Consider the following 21,102-nt stretch of genomic DNA (forward strand, 5'->3'; position numbering starts at 1 on the left):
TTGTCAAGACAACCTGACCATGTGTGATCCGGTGTCACATGAGGAGGAGGCCAGGAGACGTGGAGTGAGATTTATGGTAAAGTGTCTCAGTCAGCACTCGAGGGTGTTTCTGACTGCTGCACTGTGGGAACTTTAAAATGAAAACACTTCGCTCCTGTTTTGCTTTCTCCTCGAGGGAGGGAAGTTGAACGTCTGCTCCCATTGTTCTCATTTGGCATTTGCCGAGGCAGCATACGGACTGAGATTGTGGGGCTCGCCATTTCATTTGATGCATCAGGGCTGGGAAGGACTAGCGGGGTTGGGAGAAACAGGGATATATATTTTTTGAACACCTTCAAATTTCTTCCAGAGTCCATACAAAACTACATCTAATTTAGTGGGTAAAGCATATACGGCAGCAGGTCAGGCCGGAGCATGCTTACATACAATGGCATATCAGGCTGATCTGCTGGGGGAATTGGATAAGAGCGAGGGGGTAGGACCACAGGGCCACAGATCTGTCTCTCAGGGCTACCAAGGAGACCGCCAGAGCAATAGAATGGTCTATGGCAGCCCTGGTGGCCACTGAGATGGACCTTTGGCTAAACCTGGCCGAAATAAAGGACAAAGTCAGAGCCTTTTTATTAGATGCCCTGTTAACCTTGTTTGCGTCTCAGCACACGACGCACTGTCCTCTTTAGTTTTCACTCACACGTGGTGTCATCAGCGTCAGTGGCATCCGGTTAACTCCCGAGTTCGTACAGTGCTTTACGTGGCGGCCATAGCGGCTTACCATGCCCCTGTGAGTAATGCATCGTTCACAGTCAGAAATAGGGGTACAGTAGGAGTCCATTTCTGTCCCCCAAGGTACAATCTACATTAACGTACCCCATAGGGCTTATTATTGGACCTCAAGGTCTGAGGGTCAAAAAGCATTAAAAGGTACATATATTTACTGTTTCTTTTAAAGGTTAAGGTACAATATTGTACTCTTGAGGGTACAGCCCCAGTGACAAGCCATTGTACCCCTAAAGGTACAATTATGTACTTTATTTTCCAAGAGTGTTGGGTAGAAACCCCCTGATTATCCGTTTCCTTCGTGGTACTCTGAGGCTGAGACCTGCAATTCGAACCCGGGTTCCGGCTTGGGACCTGGCTATAGTCCTAGAGGGCCTATCTGTGGCTCCCTTTGAGCCCCTCGAATCGGTTACAGAAAAGTTTCTGACCTTCAAGACCATTTTCCTTCTGGCAATTTCGTTCCCTAAGAGAGTCGGAGACCTTCAGGCCCTTTTGGTTTCTCTCACCTACCTTGAGTTTGCACCAAGGATGGTCAAGGCTTTTCTATATCCTAAACAGGGCTACATCCCTAAAGTGCCGACCAATATACTGAGGACCATTGTGTTGCAAGCTTTCTGTCCTCCTCCTTTAAGACTCCGGACCAGGAAAAGCTGAATCTTTTCTGCGAGCACTGGACACTTATGTCCACAGAGCTGCCCTATGGAGAAAATCAGATCAGCTGTTTGTCTGTTTTGGATTCCAAAGAAAGGTCTTCCAGCTTTTAAGCAGACGATCAGCAAGTGGATAGTCAAGGCTATTTCTCTTGCTTATGAGTTCTCTGGCCAGCCGTCACCTTTGGTGGTCAGAGCTCATTCTACTAGGAGTATGGCGGACTCCAAAACCTTAATTGCATTTTAAGAGTAAGAGTAAGAGTAAGAGTAAGAGTAAGAGTAAGAGTAAGAGGACGAGGAAGGACGAGGACCGTAATCTCTTATGAGATCCGAGCCACTTTGGTTGACAATGTGGTTAACCATGGTCTAACAATGAAGGAGGCTGGGCAAAGAGTACAGCCAAATTTGAGCAGGTTCGCTGTAGCATCCAGCATCCGGACTTTCCGAAATAAGAATAGGTAAGAAATCTACTCTCACTAGATAATTACAGCACTGCATATCAGAATCAGAAGAAGAATCAGAATCAGAAAGAGCTTTATTGCCAAGTGTGCTTGCACCCACAAGGAATTTGTCTTGGTACTGAAGCTTCCAGTTCACATATACAAATACAAATACAAATACAAATACAACAAGAAACATGGAAATACAAATTCTAAGAATAAAATATATAACAACAATTAAAATAGTATAAAAGTAAAAAAGTAGGGTCACAGTTGGGTTTAGACCGAATAAACATTTACAGATTATGAACATATTTACAGTATTTTGAGTAGTATGAATAATATAAATATAAATATCAGCTGAGTTAGAGAATATTGCACTAGACAGTGGGAGTATTGCACTTACAGGCATATGCCTTGGGGGGCATGTTAAGTGTTCAGAAGGGAAATGGCCTGTGGAAAGAAACTGTTCCTGTGCCTGGATGTTCTTGTGGCCAGTGATCTGTGTCGCTGTCCTGACGGTAACAGTTCGAACAGGGGGTGTCCAGGGTGAGTGGAGTCTGTGATGATTTTACCTGCTCTCTTCCTCACTCTGGAAGAGTACAGGTCCTGGAGGGTTGGCAGGGGGGCACCAATAATCCTCTCTGCAGGCCGGACTGTCCGTTGTAGTCTCCTGATGTCCGATTTGGTAGCTGAACCAAACCAGACAGTGATGGAAGTGCTTAAAACAGACTCAATGACGGCTGAGAACTGGATCAGCAGCTCCTGTGGCAGATTGAACTTCTTCAGCTGGCGAAGGAAGTACAGTCTCTGCTGGGCCTTTTTCACAATGGAGTCAATGTGATTTGCCCACTTCAGGTCCTGAGAGATGGTAGAGCCCAGGAACCTGAATGACTCCACTACTTCCACAGTGCTGTTCATGATGGTGAGAGGGGGAGTGCTGGGGATTTTCTCCTGAAGTCCACAATCATCTCCACTGTTTTGAGCGTGTTCAGCTCAAGGTTGTTATAGCTGCACCAGACAGCCAGCTGTTCAACCCCCAGCAGTGTAAGCAGACTCGTCACCATTTTGGATGAGACCGATGACGGTGGTGTCGTCTGCAAATTTCAGGAGCTTGACAGAGGGGTCTTTAGAAGTGCAGTCATTAGTGTACAGGGAGAAGAGCAGTGGGGAGAGAACGCACCCTTGGGGGGCGCCAGTGCTGATGGTGAGGGTCCTGGATGTGAGCTTCCCCAGTCTCACTCGCTGCTGCCGGTCAGTCAGGAAGCTGGAGATCCACTGACAGATTGAGGATGGCATGGAGAGCTGAGTCAGTTTGGCTGTGAGAAGATCAGGGATGATGGTATTGAAGGCCGAACTGAAGTCCACAAATAAGATCCGTGCATAAGTCCCAGGTCTGTCAAGATGTTGCAGGATATAGTGCAGTCCCATGTTGACTGCATCATCCACAGACCTGTTTGCTCTGTAAGCAAACTGAAAGGGATCCAGCAGGGGTCCAGTGATGTCCTTCAGATAGGCCAACACCAGTCTTTCAAACGACTTCATGACCACAGACGTGAGAGCGACAGGTCTGTAGTCATTAAGTCCAGTGATTTTAGGTTTTTTGGGAACCGGAATGATAGTGGAGCGTTTGAAGCAGCAAGGAACTTCACACTGCTCCAATGATCTGTTGAAGATCTGCGTGAAGACTGGGGCCAGTTGGTCAGCGCAGGCTGAGCAGATGAGATGCCGTCTGGGCCTGAAGCTTTCCTAGTCTTCTGTTTTTTGAAGACTCGGCTCACGTCCTCCACACAGACCTTAAGCTCAGGTTGGATGGCAGAAGGGGGAGGAGAGGGGTTGCAGGAGGTGATGGTGGATGTGTGAAGTGCACATCAGAGCGGGTGTGAGGTGTGAGTCTGGGCTTCTCAAACCTGCAATAGAATGCATTGAGAGTGTCAGCCAGTTGTTGATTCTCCACAGATCGGGGGGATGGTGATTTGTAGTTGGTGATGTTCCTCAGGCCTCTCCAGACTGATGCCGGGTCGTTGGCTGAAAACTGGTTTTTCAGCTTTTCAGAGTAGCTTCTTTTAGCAACTCTGATCTCCTTTGTCAGTCTGTTTCTGGCCTGGTTATACAAGATTTTATCCCCACTTCTGTAAGCATCCTCTTTGGCATGACGAAGCTGTTTGAGTTTCCCAGTAAACCATGGTTTATCATTAGTGAATGATAAGAATGTCCTGGTAGGAATGCATGTATCCTCACAGAAACTAATATATGATGTTACAGTATCTGTGAGCTCATCCAGATCGGTGGCTGCAGCTTCAAAAACAGTCCAATCAGTGCAATCGAAGCAGGCCTGTAGATCCTGCTCTGCTTCGTTGGTCCATTTTTTTACAGTCCTTATTACAGGTTTAGCTGATTTCAGTTTCTGCCTGTAGGTCGGTATAAGATGAACCAAACAGTGATCAGAGAGCCCCAAAGCTGCCCGTGGGACGGAGTGATACGCATTCTTTATCGTGGTGTAACAGTGGTCCAATATATTACTGTCTCTGGTAGGACATGTAACATGCTGTCTGTATTTTGGCAGTTCACGGGAGAGATTTGCTTTGTTAAAATCCCCAAGAATGATTAAAAGAGAGTCTGGGTACCTTTGTTCCATTTCAGCTATATGTTCAGCCAGTTGTTGTAGCGCCGCGCTCACACACGCGTCTGGAGGAATGTAAACATTCGCGAGAATGAATGAGGAAAACTCCTGCGGCGAGTAGAAAGGTTTACAGTTTATGAAATGCGCCTCTAAATTAGGAGAGCACATCTTCTTCAGTGTTGTTACATCTGAACACCAACTTTCGTTAATGTAGAAACACAATCCACCACCTCTCGTTTTCCCCATTAGTTCCGCAATGCGATCCGCTCGGAACAGCTGAAAGCCCGGCAGATGTAGTGCGTTGTCCGGTATGGCTTCACTCAGCCAGGTTTCAGTGAAGCACAGAGCAGTTTAAAAAATCCTTGTTAGTGCGGGTGAGGAGAAGAAGTTCGTCCATTTTGTTAGGAAGAGATTGGAGATTCGCAAGATGAATTCTGGGGAGTGCAGTGCGGAGGCCGCACTCGCGGAGTTTAAACGCTTCCCGCGTTTGCGTCTGACCGCGCGTTTGAACAACACCGCTGCCCCTCCGACGAGAATGTCCAGTAAAACGTCTGAGAAATCAAAATCTGTACAAAAGTTGTCTGGTGTGTGTTTCCTAATGTCCAGTAGATCGTCTTTGGTGAAACTGATAGGAAAAGAATGACTAAACGCAGAACAAACCAACAAAAACAACACAATAACTGGAGAGCTCCACACCGAGGCAGCCATCTGCGGCGTCATCTTGTAGATCAGATCAATACAGTACTCAGAGTACAGTAGTACAGCATTGCCAGTGGACTGTTCTGTAGGACTGCAAAAATAAAGTATGTTGCAAGTATTTGGGAAATGTATTTCTACTTTGTATCCCTACACAGTATTTAGAGTATTTTACTATTTGTTTGGCAGAACTGAGAGATTACAAACACAAGGTGGTCGGCAACGTGTTCGGTCTCCTGAATGGGAAACTGAAATCATGTACACGGTCCTAGAAAATAACGGCATAACATTACAGCAAATACAAAGAAAAATAATAGAAAAAAATGAGATATTTAAAAATATTGATAGCGTAAGCTTATCAACAATGGACCGTGTCGCAGAAATAATCTGAGGATGAAGCGGGTCTACAGGGAGCCATTTCAACGCAATTCAGAAAGAGTCAAAGAATTGCGATATAACTATGTGCAAGTGAGTCCTATTCAATCCCACAATTGATGCATACTCTCAACACTGTATAAATTATACATATTTCAGTATTGTAATCATAATGATTGTGCTCCACAATAGTGACCACTCCATGTCTATTTGTGATAGTGTGATTGTGTGTCATGTGTGTTTCAGAGAGTCCTTGAGCTAGAGGAGGCTGCAGTGGAGCACCAGTTCATTGATGAGGTTGAAGACAACCTCACGAAAAGACGAAAGAGGGGAAGGAATATCATCGGCCAGCGTGCCACTGTTGAAGTCCCTGGCCAGCATGGAGGGAACATCACAATGTGTGCAGCGATTACCCACCACGGCGTCATCCAATAAAATATTCAAATCAAAATCAAATCAATCCATGCGACCCTTGGCCCCTACAGCACTGCCCATCTGATCATTCCTGGACACCCGACACAACACAACACAACACAACACACCCTACACAACACACACAGCACACCCGACACGACACAACACAACACAACACAACACAACACAACACAACACAACACAACACAACACAACACACCTGACACAACACACACAACACACCTGACACAACACACACAACACACCCGACACAACACACACAACACACCCGACACAACACACTCATTCCACCAGATCAGATGGACGGCCCAGAGCAGCTCAGGTACGTTGTCATTTGGAACGGCGTAAGTTTCCACCGGGCGTCTCTGGTTTGTAACTGGTTCATGCCCACCCACGCTTTTTAGTTCTTTATCCCGCTCCATATTCTCCATTTCTCAATCCTATTGAGGAATGTTTTTCTGCCTGGAGATGGAAAGTGTATGACCGAAATCCACAAACGCATATACCCCTTCTCCAAGCTATGGAAGACGCATGTGGAGATACAGCAGTTGATGCTTTACACAGCTGGAATCGCTATGCTAGGCGGTATTCCCGCCCGCTGCTTGGCCAGGACAACAGTGCCTGTGATGTGATGAGGAGCTGTGGCCAGACCCAAACAGAAGAGAGGATGCAGCAGTTTTTTTTTTTTTTTTTACTGGAACTGTATACAGTCAAATCTTCTGTTGTTTTGTATGTAGACCACTGTATGTGCAACTTTGTGTTGGTTGGGATGTACATTATTTTTGTGGGAAAAATCAAATTTACATGTAAATGGCAGCTATATTGCATATTTTTGTTAGCTTGCAGTAATGCCATTTTGCAAATAAAGTCTTTATTGCAGCAATTCTGTCTCTGTCTTCGGTTTTTCATTACAGTTTGTTACAGTCGCTAGGACACATTTATCAATACTTAAGTCACTTTTTCAAAACTCTTCACACAGTTCTCCTAACCAACTTTCAGCTTGGCACAGCAGTTCATTTCACATTCAAAATGCACTAAAACTACCAAATCACTTCATAGATTGTCCCATACAATTATAAATGTTGGCTGATTTCTTCTCTCTGCATCCCTTTCCTCACCTAGCACAACCCTTCCATAGAGATCATGCAGGAACGCAAGGAGACATTCAGTGTTGTATGGCCCATTTAGTGGTTTGTGTAACAGCAGTCCATCAGTGGATATTGCTGCGCACATTGTGATGTTGGCACCCCTCTGGCCCGGGACATCCACTGTGGCTCTCTTCCCAATCACATTCCTCCCTCGTCGCCGTGTTTTGGCCAAGTTGAAACCCGCCTCATCCACAAAGATGAAAATGTGGGGTGTTTGCCTGCCTTCAATCTCCATGACTCTCTAAAATAAATCCACAAGGCAACATAAGCTGTTACAGTAGTAAACATTACCTAAAAATATGTCTTTGTGTGTGTTTGGTTTTGTTTAAAACCAGTTCTGTATTTTGTGATCTTACCTGGACATATTGGTTCCTGAGTTGCTTGACATGTTCAGAGTTCCTCTCAAAAGGCACAGTGTACAACGGTTTCATCCTGACCTGATGTTTTTTCAGGACTCTAGAAATAGTGGTTATGTTTACACTGTGAATATTTGCAAAAGTAACGTTGTCTGCCAAGACTCTGTCTCGAATCTCAGTGAGTTTTATGCCATTGTTTCTGATGACCATATCAACAATGGCAGTTTCCTGCATATCAGTGAGCATCCTTCCTCTCCCACCTGTGTGAGGTAACCGTTGAGTCCTAAGCAGAAATGCAAAAGCAATTACTCTCTCTGCACTGGCTACCTCTCTCTGCTCGCATCAAGTTCAAGGCACTGACACTTGCTTACAGATCCATCACAGGCTCAGCTCCGTCCTACTTTCACTCACTCCTACAAGTCTACATCCCTACCAGAAGCCTTCGATCGGTCAACGAGCGACTTCTCGTGGTCCCATCACAGAGAGCCACAAAATCACTTTCCAGAACATTCTCATTCACAGTTCCATGCTGGTGGAATGATCTCCCCACCGGCATCCGGAATGCAGAATCCATGACAACATTCAAAAAAGAGCTAAAAACTCTTCTCTTCCGTGAGCACTTAACCTCATGAATTTTTTTTACAAAAATTTATATATATATATATATATATATATATATATATATATATATATATTGTATATATATGTATATATTCCTGTAAATTCTCGCTTATCGGGCTTATGCTACTCTGAATAATGCCTGAACTTCGTATTTTGAGCACTTCTTGCGTTGTTTTTGCCTCTTCACGATGACTTGCTTAATTTAGTCCCAATTTGTAAGTCGCTTTGGACAAAAGCGTCTGCTAAATGACTAAATGTAAATGTAAATTACACACAAGTCTATTTACTTCTGTAATGTGCAACTCAGTCATATGCCCTTGCAGAATACAAGTTACCTGTTGGTTTGCCGGAAAACTCTAACAATAGATGCCACTGTTGAGCGTTGCAAATTTGGCTGCACTCTCTGACCAGCTTCTCTCATTGAGAGACCATGATTTACAACATGATCAATTACAGTAGCTCTGATCTCATCTGAGACTACAGCTCTTGATCTTCCTCTTATTCTTCTTCCACCACGCATACGTATTCCTCGCCCCCTCCCAGCCACTCTTCTTCCTCTTTCAGCCACTTCTCTATTTCTGGCTGGGTCCATGTTTACATCACAATACAAAACTATTCAGCAGTTGTCTCCTTTCGTAATGAAATTGAAAGAGTAACACCTGTGTAGATGTTCATCTACAATGAGAATCAGCTGTGGTTGGTCCAATTGTCCAATTGTTTTTAAAGCATTTCATTTTAAGATTTAAAATATATTTCATTAAAATATTACTGTAGAAATGGAGCAAATTGCTGTCTTATTCAGCATTTTGTATTATGTTATTGTTTTGAACATAAGTTTAGCAGTTTTGAAAACAGTATGTAAGCATGTTCAAATTGGCCTGTAGGTACACAGAGTTTTGGCAGTTGTTGTGTCGAAGTGAGAAAAGAGTTAATGTAATTTGAAAGATGTAGTCATTGAATGCATTTTGTGCCAAAGCAATGATAAATGATCCACAGTTTAGCCCACATATACTTCTGTTGTGCTCACTGTGTGAAGAGTTTTGAAAAAGTGACTTAAGTATTGATAAATGTGTCCTAGCGACTGTAAAAAACTGTAACAGTACATCTATAAAGCATCTGAGATGGGTCTTTTTTATTGAATTTCTGCAGCAAAAGACCTAAACCCAACAAAACAAAAATGTAGAGAGGCTTCAAAAGAAACTGCAGTGCAAAACACAATCTATGATCAATACAATATACTGTCTGTTGTATAAGAGCAGACCTGACACATATAACATAATGCAGTTTCTGTAATTCCATCTGATGTTAGTGTTTTTATGACATTGTGCTATGATTGACTAAATCTTCCTGTTGGATGAGAACATATGTTAGTGTTTTGAAAAATGATTTGATTTTGAGACATGTTTGCAGTGTTTTGGTAGACATGGTATTGTTGTGTATTAGTGTATTTAGAAAATTAGTGTTGGAGTTTAGTTTACAATGTGTGATTTTGAGCATGAAATTAACTGTTTTGCCAATTGTGTGTTGTAGGTGTGTTGGTGCGTTAAGAGTTTAGGAAATTTGTTAAAAGTATTGAAAAAATTGTCATAGCAATTGTAAAAAACTGTAATTACTGCTGGAGCTGCCAGTTTGTTAAGTTTCAAATGATTATTAAACCGTAAGCACAAACTATACAAAAGTGGCGCTATCAATGTCCGAATTCACTCACTCGTTTTCATTCACTCCCTCAAGTGGACTATATAAGTGGACTAATCTAGGGAATAGGGAATAGGGGGTGATTTTGAACACACTATAGGACAATTGACTGGGCACAGAGGTAAACAGGACAGAACCAGAACACTGAAACGAAGTAAAAACAGAGCATGCATGTTACAATTTCAACGTATTTTTTAAATAATATTTTATTAAATAATATTTTATTAAATAATATTTTATTAAATAAAGTTTAAAATTTGTATTAATAAAAAAAAAATCAACTTTTTTTGCTTCACATCAAGTTTGTAGTGTTGTGATTCACCTTGTAGCTGATTGGCTTGGTTTATGGCTTATAACTATTTGCTGAAGATTTTTTTTAAATCACTATGGCAGAAATGAATGGAAAAATTACAAAAACAATATTGCTAATGCAAACTGTAAGAAGAGTTTTGAAGATGTGGCTTCAGTAGTGACTTTGTTAACCATAAAATAAAAAATAAAAAACTTCACAAGTTGGTTTGCCCATATAATCTTTAAGCTAATAAGGTTAAGCATATTTGGCTAGCTGTCCGCAGTGGAGAGGCTGGAGGAAGCAGCTTCATCTCGAGCTCAGATAATAATAATAATAATAATTCATTACATTTTATATAGCGCTTTTCTCGACACTCAAAGCGCTTTACATAGAAGGGGGGAATCTCCTCAACCACCACCAATGTGCAGCATCCACTTGGATGATGCGACGGCAGCCATATTGCGCCAGAACGCCCACCACACACCAGCTTACTGGTGGAGAGGAGACAGTGATGAAGCCAATCAGTATATGGGGATGATTAGGAGGCCATGATGGACAGAGGCCACTGGACAAATTTGGCCAGGACACCGGGGTTACACCCCTACTCTTTCGAAAGACATCCTGGGATTTTTAATGACCACAGAGAGTCAGGACCTCGGTTTAACGTCTCATCCGAAGGACGGTCTCATCCGAAGGACGGATACACCCCCCAGTGGGACTGCTAATGCTCGGATGAGGAGTCTGGTGGCAAGATGCCTAAATGATGCAGGTGGAGCTGGGGAGGAGGAGCTGGGGAGGTGGAGCTGGGGAGGAGGAGCTGGGGAGGCGGAGCTGGGGAGGCAGAGCTGGGGAGGCGGAGCTGGGGAGGAGGAGCTGGGGAGGAGGAGCTGGGGAGGCGGAGCTGGGGAGGCGGAGCTGGGGAGGAGGTGGAGCTGGGGAGGTGAGGCTGGGGAGGAGGAGGAGCTGGGGAGGTGGAGCTGGGGAGGTGGAGCTGGGGAGGAGGAGCTGGGGAGGAGGAGCTGGGGAGGTGGAGCTGGGGAGGAGGAGCTGGGGAGGTGGAGCTGGGGAGGAGGAGCTGGGGAGGTGGAGCTGGGGAGGTGGAGCTGGGGAGGTGGAGCTGGGGAGGAGGAGCTGGGGAGGTGGAGGTGGGGAGGAGGAGCTGGGGAGGTGGAGGTGGGGAGGAGGAGCTGGGGAGGTGGAGCTGGGGAGGTGGAGATGGAGCTGTGGAGGAGGAGCTGGGGAGGTGGAGGTGGGGAGGAGGAGCTGGGGAGGTGGAGGTGGGGAGGAGGAGCTGGGGAGATGGAGCTGTGGAGGAGGAGGGACGCCAGAACAGCCGATGCCAGAGCAAGGTGAGCGGCTGCTTATGCTCTGGTGGTTAACTGAAAGATTAGATGGGTTCACTCCTCCCGAAATTCCGTTTAGGAACTTAACTAAGACAGCAGTCACTAATTAAAGATATAATGGTAGATTTGAAATGATCAGGACCATAACTCATTTTTATTTTATTTTACTTTTTTCATGTTTGCTGTTGCATTGCTGTATATCCACCAATAACCTATAATACAGAATCACATATGTTGTGAAAGATGGCATTTTTTAAATATAGATTTCATATTTTATAAAAACAGTTTAAGACATTATTGTCAAATCTGTGTCAATAAACAGTGTGTTGCCTTTGTGACAAATTACACTACTCTAATATTTTTTAATATTTTTGGTGAAAATGGTCATGAGTTGGTTGTTGTTGCTTTTCAGATATAACCCCATCCTCAGAAATATTACAAATGTTACGTGATAGCCTACAAACTGAAAGGCTGAACTGACGAATGAACATGAGTGTGTGTGTCTCAGTATTTGGTGTGTGTCTGTAGCATGAGCTTAACCATGATCAGTGTCACTTATTTACTGACATTGCATTAGAATAGACACACAGAAATAATGCACAACCTGAAAGATTTACTCATTTCACATCATAATGTAGCCTATATTTTACATTTTTCAAGATCATAAATCTTTGTTTATTGCCAGGTTTAAATCAATAAAAAAGCCACATTTGTAATGCGGTCTTAGACTTTATGTATTTATTTGTTTGTTTTTTATATATTCGTCGTAAGTAATAGGCTGTAAACAGTACACAGCAGTTAACATGCGATATTCGTGTCGCTGACTGGCGGATAATAAAGCGTGTTATCAGCAGCATCATGACGTGTAATCTCGTCTCCATGGTTGCCAGCCTCAGCTGATGTGAGGAGCCTCTGCTGGTTCACATCGCGCGCAGGGCTTCACGGGCTCGGACAGGTGATGATGATGATGATGATGAAGCTTTCAGAGGCAGATGTCCAGGTGTGTGTGCGAGACTCATAGATACACACCTGATGAACCCGCTCGGCAGGGCCAGTTACACACCGACATGGATACACAAACGTCGACTCTTCTCCATGGATGATCGGTATCTGATTCACCAGAAGTCCACGGACGAGATCATGCAGGTGAGTCAAAGTTCCTCGCTCCGATAGACCATAAGATGTGGTTTCTTAGCTCTGAATTGCACTGAAACAAAAACTTCATGAGAAGCGAGTTACAGTCTGACTTTTCACAATATGATTCTTAAGGGAAAATGGGATTTTGTACACTTTTATCAGGTGTTTTTTCAGCTTCTAAATGGACTCAAGTCATTCATGGACTATTAGTGCACAGAAAAGCCGTTGATCTGCTCTGGTTTGATTAGACTTTAATGTGGCTGAAACATTCTCCTGTCCTTAAAGCATGTCTGTTCATAACTGTAAAACTGAAAAAGATAGGCTAACTATAAATAAAACGATAAAGATGTAGTTCTAAAAATCGTTCTCAATATTAAAGAATAGCTGAGTTCACACCACAGCTATAACAATAACTATATTGAGAAACAATATAGTTATAGAACGATTTTATCCAGCTGATGAACGATAAAAACATTCAGACAGTCAATCAGACTCATCCTGCAGTAATGAGCTCGTGCATGTAAAGCGGCAGACGAGCACGCGCTTAGATAAACACAACGATATCGTGCGCTGGTGGACGCTGTTTATTTTATCTCTTTACATAAATATTTTTTTCTACTTAAAAACTATAATTTCGTTATTTTACTAACCCAACTAATTACTCATCCGGGCTTTCCAATAGGTTGCATGTAAGGGGGGAAAAAAGGCACGCTTCTTTCTGCCAGTCGGACTGCAGCAGAGCAGATGTGTGCAGCTTTACAAGAATCGCCGAAAATTCCGTGATGGGCCCAAATGAGCACGGAGCCACGGACCCTTAAGTTAAGGAAAAGGTCGTGGGTGGGCTTGCGTTTCCATGACACGCGGGACAACAACGTTTGGGTTTAGGAAACATGATCCCCGGTCCCGGCAAAAGATGCCCTTTTATGAACTTCAAAACAGAAACAGCCATTCACTGCCATTATAAAGCTTGGAAGAGCCAGACAATTTTTTATATAATTCTGATTGTATTCGTCTGAAAGAAGAATGTCATATACACCTAGGATGAATTGAGGTTGAGTAAATCATGGGCTAATTTTCATTTTTGGGTGAGGCGAGCTATCCCTTTAATAGTGTTAGAGTTTAGCTAACTTTGGTTCTGATGAAGGATCTGCTGTTGTCATGACACTCAGCTCCAGATGCTGTGAGCGAGACGAGTATGTAAAGTACCAGAATGTGCTTAAACATGTAGGCCTACGTGCAAGAAAGAAGAAGCGCAATTCAGAATATATGCAAATATTATTAAACTTTTTACTAACTTTAACTTCCCCTCAGATATTTAAAATTCAAAATATTTTATACAAACATTGTATATATGTGTCTGTACCTGAACAAGTGTTTTATATGACGAATTGGTGGATCAGTTATTTAAATAGTTTTCTTTAGTTAGAATGAGAAATATTACAGCTTTCTACAATATTCTTTAAAACCAGTCTCCAAACGTTGTGGTTTTTGTAATGGCTTTAATAGTTTACAGGTAATATTGTCACAGTGTCTGGGTTGTGTTCCCTGGGTCACCACTAGATGTCCTCCTTCCCCGGTGTCACTCACATTATGAACTACGTTTCCCATCATCCTGTCTGGCTACCACTGATCATTGCACTCAGCTGTTTCCCCTCACCTTGTTAGTGTCTGTGTATATATATCCTGTTTGTGTCAGTGTTTGTCACTGAGTCCTTGCAACATTTCACACACTTCTGATGTTTGTTTCTGCCTGGTTCCTGTTTTGTTCTTGTTTATGGATTGCCTTTATGGATTTTGACTTTTTGCCTGGACTGGTTTTGTGAGTACGGATTACCCCAATAAATACTGCAAATTGGATCTCTCTTGTTTCCTGTGTTTGTGAATTGTGACAAATATTGTTTGGAAAAACAAGTTCATGAAATATCATTTAAATATTAGGGGTGTAACGGTCCACAGAAGTCACAGGCCGTTTGTTTTGGATTCACAACAGGAAAAAGCAACAAATCTAGCCTGGGAAAACCCAGACAACTTCCGGCAAATGTAGATTTGCTCTGCAAGTAGTCTGGCAAAGAGCTCATTCAAGCCGGTTTCTAATCCGTCCAAATCGCGGCACCAATCAGAAACGTTGAGGCGGGCTTTACACGATGACGATCGCTCTGATTGGTTTTAGGTCTCTCCAATTGCGCCCAGAGGCATTTGAGCACGTCCGTTGGTGACGCCCCTTTGGAAATGAGTTATTAATGAAGCTTTGCCAGACCATAACTCAGTTACTGCTGAGAATGGTCTGGTTTTAACCAGGCTACAACAAATCCTCAATGCTCGGTTTCTTTTCATTTATTTTGATCAGACAGTTGTGCAAATTACAGTTAGTTCCACCTAGTGGCATTTAGTCGCCTTGGTTGGTACAGTACAGCCTGTTTAGTGTATTAAGCTAAGCAAGCAGTCAGCAGAATACACTCTTGCATAGTGCATTTTTGTAAAGCTGATTAAAAAACAGATTTCTAATTGCAAAAAAAAAAGAAAAAAAAGGAATTGTTGATTTGTTACTCTAATTGATAGATTGACCAATGCTGTGCCGTAAAAATGCAACTGTTTTCGAACGTATTGGTTTGATTTCAAACTCATTAGTTTTATTTTTGATTCATTAACGTGTTGTGTGTACGCAGTCATTGTCTTTACACGTGAGAGTTCATCAACATGCGGTGACAAAGGCGGATGCACTAAGACTTCCACGACACAAATGATTTTGTCTCGTCATAACAGTGGAAACAACTTAAAATACTCTGTCATTTATAGTCATGAGTCATAGTTATAAGAGTAAGATATTATTTGAAACTGTAAAGGGTCTATTTTTATTTCTGTACACTCACAATAAAAACAAATCATTGTGCTTTTGTGAAATGAAGAGAACAGGATGCTTTTTCTCCTGTTGTGGTGGTTAGCAAACAGTGTTGCATTACCGCGGGCAATTCAGGACGAATACGTGTACCGTTACACCCCTATTAAATATATTCAATGATTTTGCCCTGCTAAACAATATTTTACACTACAAGAACCACTAATGTACTGGTGTACCATAATATACCATAATGCAGCAGATCTTAGAGCTTTTGAAAAAGGCATTAGATTTGTGTGTTCTTGGGGTGTCATCAGTCATGACATAATGTTCCTGAAGATATTCATTAGTCACAGTCAGGCGGTCGGAGGAAGGAGGACAGAAAATGTTGTTCCTGAACAGCAGAAGCACTAGCGAGAAGAGTCAGATGTGTTAAAGTGAAGACCCCTCAGTCTGATCAGAACAGTTTGACTGGCACATTTCAGCGCTGACTGATTTATGATTTATGAATCTGTCCCAGTGTGATGCAGCTGTTATTGAAGGATGGAGCCGTTTAAAGGCGATGTCAGAGGACAGTAATCAGACAGATGATCTGCAATGCAACATCTGAATATAGTGTGCATGCTAAGTGCTTTGGGCTGAATTTCAGCAATTACAGAAATCTCTTGAAAAGAAGTGCTAGATTTGTACATTTCCCAATGAAAATGTGCTGTCTGACCGTTGAGAACATGCTGTAATGATGCTAGTGTTGTGGGCAGTGACCAGGGTGTTGCTATAGTTTGTTGAGATCACAAACCCTACTTTAATGAAAAAAAAAAAAAAAAAAAAAAAAAAATATATATATATATATAGTGAAGCACACTGTATTCTTGGGTACTTTAGTGTACTAAAGTGTATTTGTGGTGGACTATAAACTGGTATACCTAAAGTCTACTAAATCAAAACAACTTATGTTGTATTTCTGAGATCCAACTAAAGTTTGTTTGGTAGCACTATAAAGGAACTATTCTGAGTATACTTGACTATATGTTCTCCTTTTATTTAGTTTTTCACTTAATGTGAACTTCAAAAGTATTTTGGTGACTTGAGTGTTGGGCATTCATGTTATACAGAAAATACGCTGAGGTCATTCTATAATTTTACTAATAGTGATATAAAAAAGACATTTTATTGAAACAACACTTTGAGTGGGTCAGAGATGCACTAGTTATATAGGGATAGTGTGTTGAAGACATACTCCAGTTCAGGCTACTATTGTTTTAGGTATCACTGAAATGAATGTCTTGCATATTGCAATGGCATAACTGTACACTTGACGGGTGTTAATTTCGTCATCTTTGTGAGCATATAGTAACAGTAAATTATTTTACGATTATTGGCACTTTTAGAATTGTAAATTCAGAACATTTCGGGCCGTATTTGAACGATCTGAAACTCAAGTATCAAACGCGAAACGCAAGTAACTGTGTGCGGATCTCAGGCGCTGTTGCTATTATACTGGCGGGATAAATGACTCTTGCGCCCGACGCAAATCTAAAATGTGTTGGTCTGAAGTCGCTTCATTACTCATAGGTGTGGTTTGGGCGTAACGTGAAATAAACCAATCAGAGCGACATCTCACATTCCCTTTAAGAGCAGGCGCGCTTGTTCCATGGCGGATTGCTATTATAACGGCGGATTTGCCAGACGCGCGCCAGGAGCGGTTCACAGCCGAGGAGACCGACGTTCTCGTCAGGGCCGTAAAACACAGAGAAGTGACATTGGGGATGGAGAAACACACCCAAATTAGCTTCGCTTAAACAGGCGTATGATAATTTGGGTAAATGTGTAAGCTAGATTTATGCCTATTTTTTCACATCTTCATGGACACCACAATGATTTCCCTCGTGTGGAATATTTTTTCTTGTAATTATGTATGATTTGCAAAAATGAGAACTGCTGTGTCTGTGTGTAGATGAGAGAAGCAAAGTGTGTGTGTGTTGTGCACACGCTACATTATGGCCAAACATGCGCCCTTAAAATAGCCTCTGAATAACGCACCACTGACTTTAGACTAGGTTTCTCCTGGTCTGTGGCGGAATTGTTTTCTGAAACTGCAAAATAGCACCAGGGAACGTTTGTGCCGGAACACGCCTCCTCTTTTTGCTGAACCTCCCCCGGGAGCGCAAGTTCATTCCCTGATTTACCGCCGTGCGTCTGTGGAGGGAAAAGTCCGCTGTGCGCGGGTGCAAAATAGGAATGATACATGCGTCGCTGCACAAAGTCAATAGCGCTGGGTGCAAGATAGGGCCCTTAATGTTACAGGAGCTGAGGTTGCGATTCGATTTAATTTCAAGTGCTCTTAAAGTACTGTAGACTTCATCCGTGCTACATCTGCTCCTTAATTGTACCTCAAGAGCACTGAAAATGCATTATTATTCTCAAAACTTTTTTAAAAAACGTACTAATGCATACAAATAACTGCAGTTTTGAGCTGAGATGAACACGAGATAGTAAATAAGCAACAACTTGTATTCCTTTTGATCACTAATAATGATTACATGGGCAGATTATCGATTAATGAAGACTTATTTTCACGTGGTTCGCTTGCACAATAGAATCTTATGAGCTAAACACTTTTATCATAGTGCATGATTGTTAAACGAACACATTTTGACGTCTGCATCACATAAGCAGCTCTATATGTGTGTGTTTTGTGCTGTAGTGAACTTGCTCAGTAGTTCAGTGAAGCGCTCGGGTACGAGTCTGTGAAACACCAGTCATGATAAAAGAGCTCAAAGACTTGCAGAAACGAGCTGAAGTGACACGGCTACTTCAGCATTCTCTTCAAGTTCAAGTTTGCTTTTGTTAACAAAAAAAAAACTTTGTTTAGGGTTTAGTGAAGGGTCTGCATTATTTTAGCGCTACTCACCGGACGTTTCATTATGAAAGTGTGAAAATAATTTATTTGAAAGTGTCACATGTATTAGTCCATTAAGCGTTTTATATGTCCTGACGTCAGATTTAAAGGTGAACTAAGTAACTTTTTTTACCTTAACTGAACAGCTTCGGAGTCATTGGAATGGTTATATTACTTATTTCGGGTTGAATGGTGGTCGTTTCGCACCCCCCTGGTGCCCGTGAGCGGAAAATACGCACTTGCAACTTTGAGCCGGCGGGCCGCTGCGTCAGGAAGTCTCGCGTGATATCAGGTCTCGCGATGTAAACAATTGCTTTACGGCCAAAAGAAATCTGCTAAAATGCTGTCATTATTGCGCTCCCTCACGCTGTCCAAACCCGAATGAAGAAGACGTTTTAAAGAATGTCCCATCTGCTTTGATGTCGTTGATCTATAGCCTCTGGTGTCTGAGAATCACCAACGAGTTTTTACAACAGTGTTGTCAAATATCTATTCCGAAGCTGTAGGGGGAGCTCTAGAGATAAACCTGCGAGCAAAAAGCGAGAATACAGCGAAGAAGTCCCGAAGCTACTGAGTGCTGCTTTAACGTTTGATCTGTACATCAGCATCGGGGAATAACATTATAATCTCGTTCACAGTAGAGAAGGCTTTTCCGCTTGTATACTGGCCCTGATAATCATCACACACACACTTACCGCTCGCTCCATTTCTGTAAATCAGTTTTTATGAATGAATGACTCTCTCACCCGTTGCTCTAGTCTTCGTAAACAGCCGCTTGCGCCCCCTGCTTGTGAGGAAGACTTACAGCAGATGGAGAATATCGGCAATCTACTTATGAGAATAGTAATCTACTGATCATTCCTGCAGTTCCCGGATGTCAAATGTTGGATATTCTGTTGAATTTGAACCACTGAATTTGTAAAGCAAAATAAAATGGAACGAAAATTGCCTGTCAAATATCATAGTTTATATTTTTAAACAGAATTAGTATTTTGGAAGTGAAATCTGAAAAATGTATATGGATAATTGAATATTTAATAATGGAAATACGTGTGAATGTTTGGAATTGAAATATTCACAGCTTAAAAATACAACCCATAAAAATATAAAAATACAAGCCCTAAAAATACAATGCATTAAAATACAAGCATAGTTAATGCAATGCATTTTTTTTTTTTTTTTTTTTTTACTAGTGCAATTCAACAAGCTTTCTTGTTTCATTTACATTTATGCATTTGGCAGACGCTTTTATCCAAAGCGACTTACATTGCATTATCCTATACATTTATACATAGGTATGTGCAATCCCCTGGGATCGAACCCACAACCTTGCGTTGTTAACACAATGCTCTTACCACTGAGCTACAGGAAAGCTGTTTCAAAAACATGTGGCATTCATTTTCTTCCATACACGTGTGAGATGCAGTATCATCATATCACTGTGCAGAAATGTTTCCACAGGCACGTATATCTCCTGGGTTAGTCATGCTTATAGTTCACATGCAGTGGTCAACACATTCTGACTCAGACATCCACTGACACTTCATACCGCCCATATCACACCAGTGATTCACTCTTCTGCATGATGAACATCTGGATGTGGACCTGGGTCATTGGTGTACAGCTGTACTCTTTACCCGCAGCATCACACGCTTACTTTGTGGTCGTTGCATTGGAGTGTATTGGAGGAGCATAAGCATTCAGTCCTGTCAATCATAATCATAAGTGTATATAAGCAGCATTCATTCCCAGCATCAATTCTTCTTCCGGTGTACATCCGCCTCCCCATCTCCTCCTCCGTTCAACGTTTCTCTTTATATTCAGTGCTGTTATATGAGGTTTAGCTAGAACTGAGCCCCTCTTTCAAGGACAGCAAGTTCCTATCCAATTTTGTTTACATTTACCATTAGTTATTACGACTGGATGGACAGATGAACTCGTGAAATAACACATGAAACCTCTGTAAGTGTACCTTGAACATTTTTTGATTCACACATTTTTTTTCTACCATTTTTAAACTGATACTGAAAATATGCTTAAATTACTGAAGAGGTAATGATAGGTTTAAAACCTTTGAAATCATAGTTTCCTGTCCCTATAGTGAAAAAGAAATACACCAAATTGTATTTAAAGTACATTTATTAATAGTATGTAATATAGCATTCTAAAAAAAAATACATTAGCTTTGGATCTATGTATTAATTGGACATATCCTGAAATTATGCTTATTTCATGCTTTTTCAAAAGCACACAGAGAAACTTTGATCACTACAAATGAAGTGCTAAAGAAGTATCGATTTTTCAAATGCAGTTATAAGGGAAGTATGAGCTGAAATACAGTGTACCTTCAGATACTTCTTGTTAGGTGCTTGTTTCAAACTATAACTTTTAGAGTTTTGCAGTATGATTCTACAACATGTCTGTTAAATGTGATTATCATCATATGGTCTTTATCCACAACAAAGTAGTTGTAATATGTTCAAAGTTTTTCTTTGTGCAAGAAATAAGTACAATTACAGGGTATTTTCAATAAGCACATTAATATGTATTTAATGTGTTTTAGTATACTTAGCCTATAACAAAATAATTGTAAAATAGAAGTTTGTGTATTTATTTGTTTGTAGGTAAATATGAGCTATAATGCAGTAACAGAACATTTGATGAATACCAGTATTGTGCTGTAATGATTGATGTCATGCTTTAAGATATTAAAAGCACAGCAAGGATAAATCTATTGTTTTCATTTTCTGATCTTCAACACTGGATATAAAGATCTTCA

The 21,102-nt window shown here is 41.7% G+C and overlaps 2 protein-coding genes across 2 annotated transcripts in view; one reads left to right on the top strand and one right to left on the bottom strand.

The window, feature by feature from the left end:
* Nucleotides 1-21,102, bottom strand: part of LOC309482544 (uncharacterized protein) — a 332,446-nt gene that overhangs the window by 110,341 nt on the left and 201,003 nt on the right. The window lies entirely within an intron of this gene.
* The window catches only part of htr1e (5-hydroxytryptamine receptor 1E), a 41,345-nt gene continuing 32,643 nt past the window's right edge, over nucleotides 12,401-21,102 (top strand). The window contains exon 1 of the mRNA XM_082147991.1: nucleotides 12,401-12,597. The gene's annotated coding sequence lies outside the window, so the exon portion shown is untranslated. The remainder of the gene's footprint in view (nucleotides 12,598-21,102) is intronic.

This window comes from Leuciscus leuciscus (assembly GCF_965113295.1).
Source record: "Leuciscus leuciscus genome assembly, chromosome: 19".
NCBI lineage: Eukaryota > Metazoa > Chordata > Actinopteri > Cypriniformes > Leuciscidae > Leuciscus > Leuciscus leuciscus.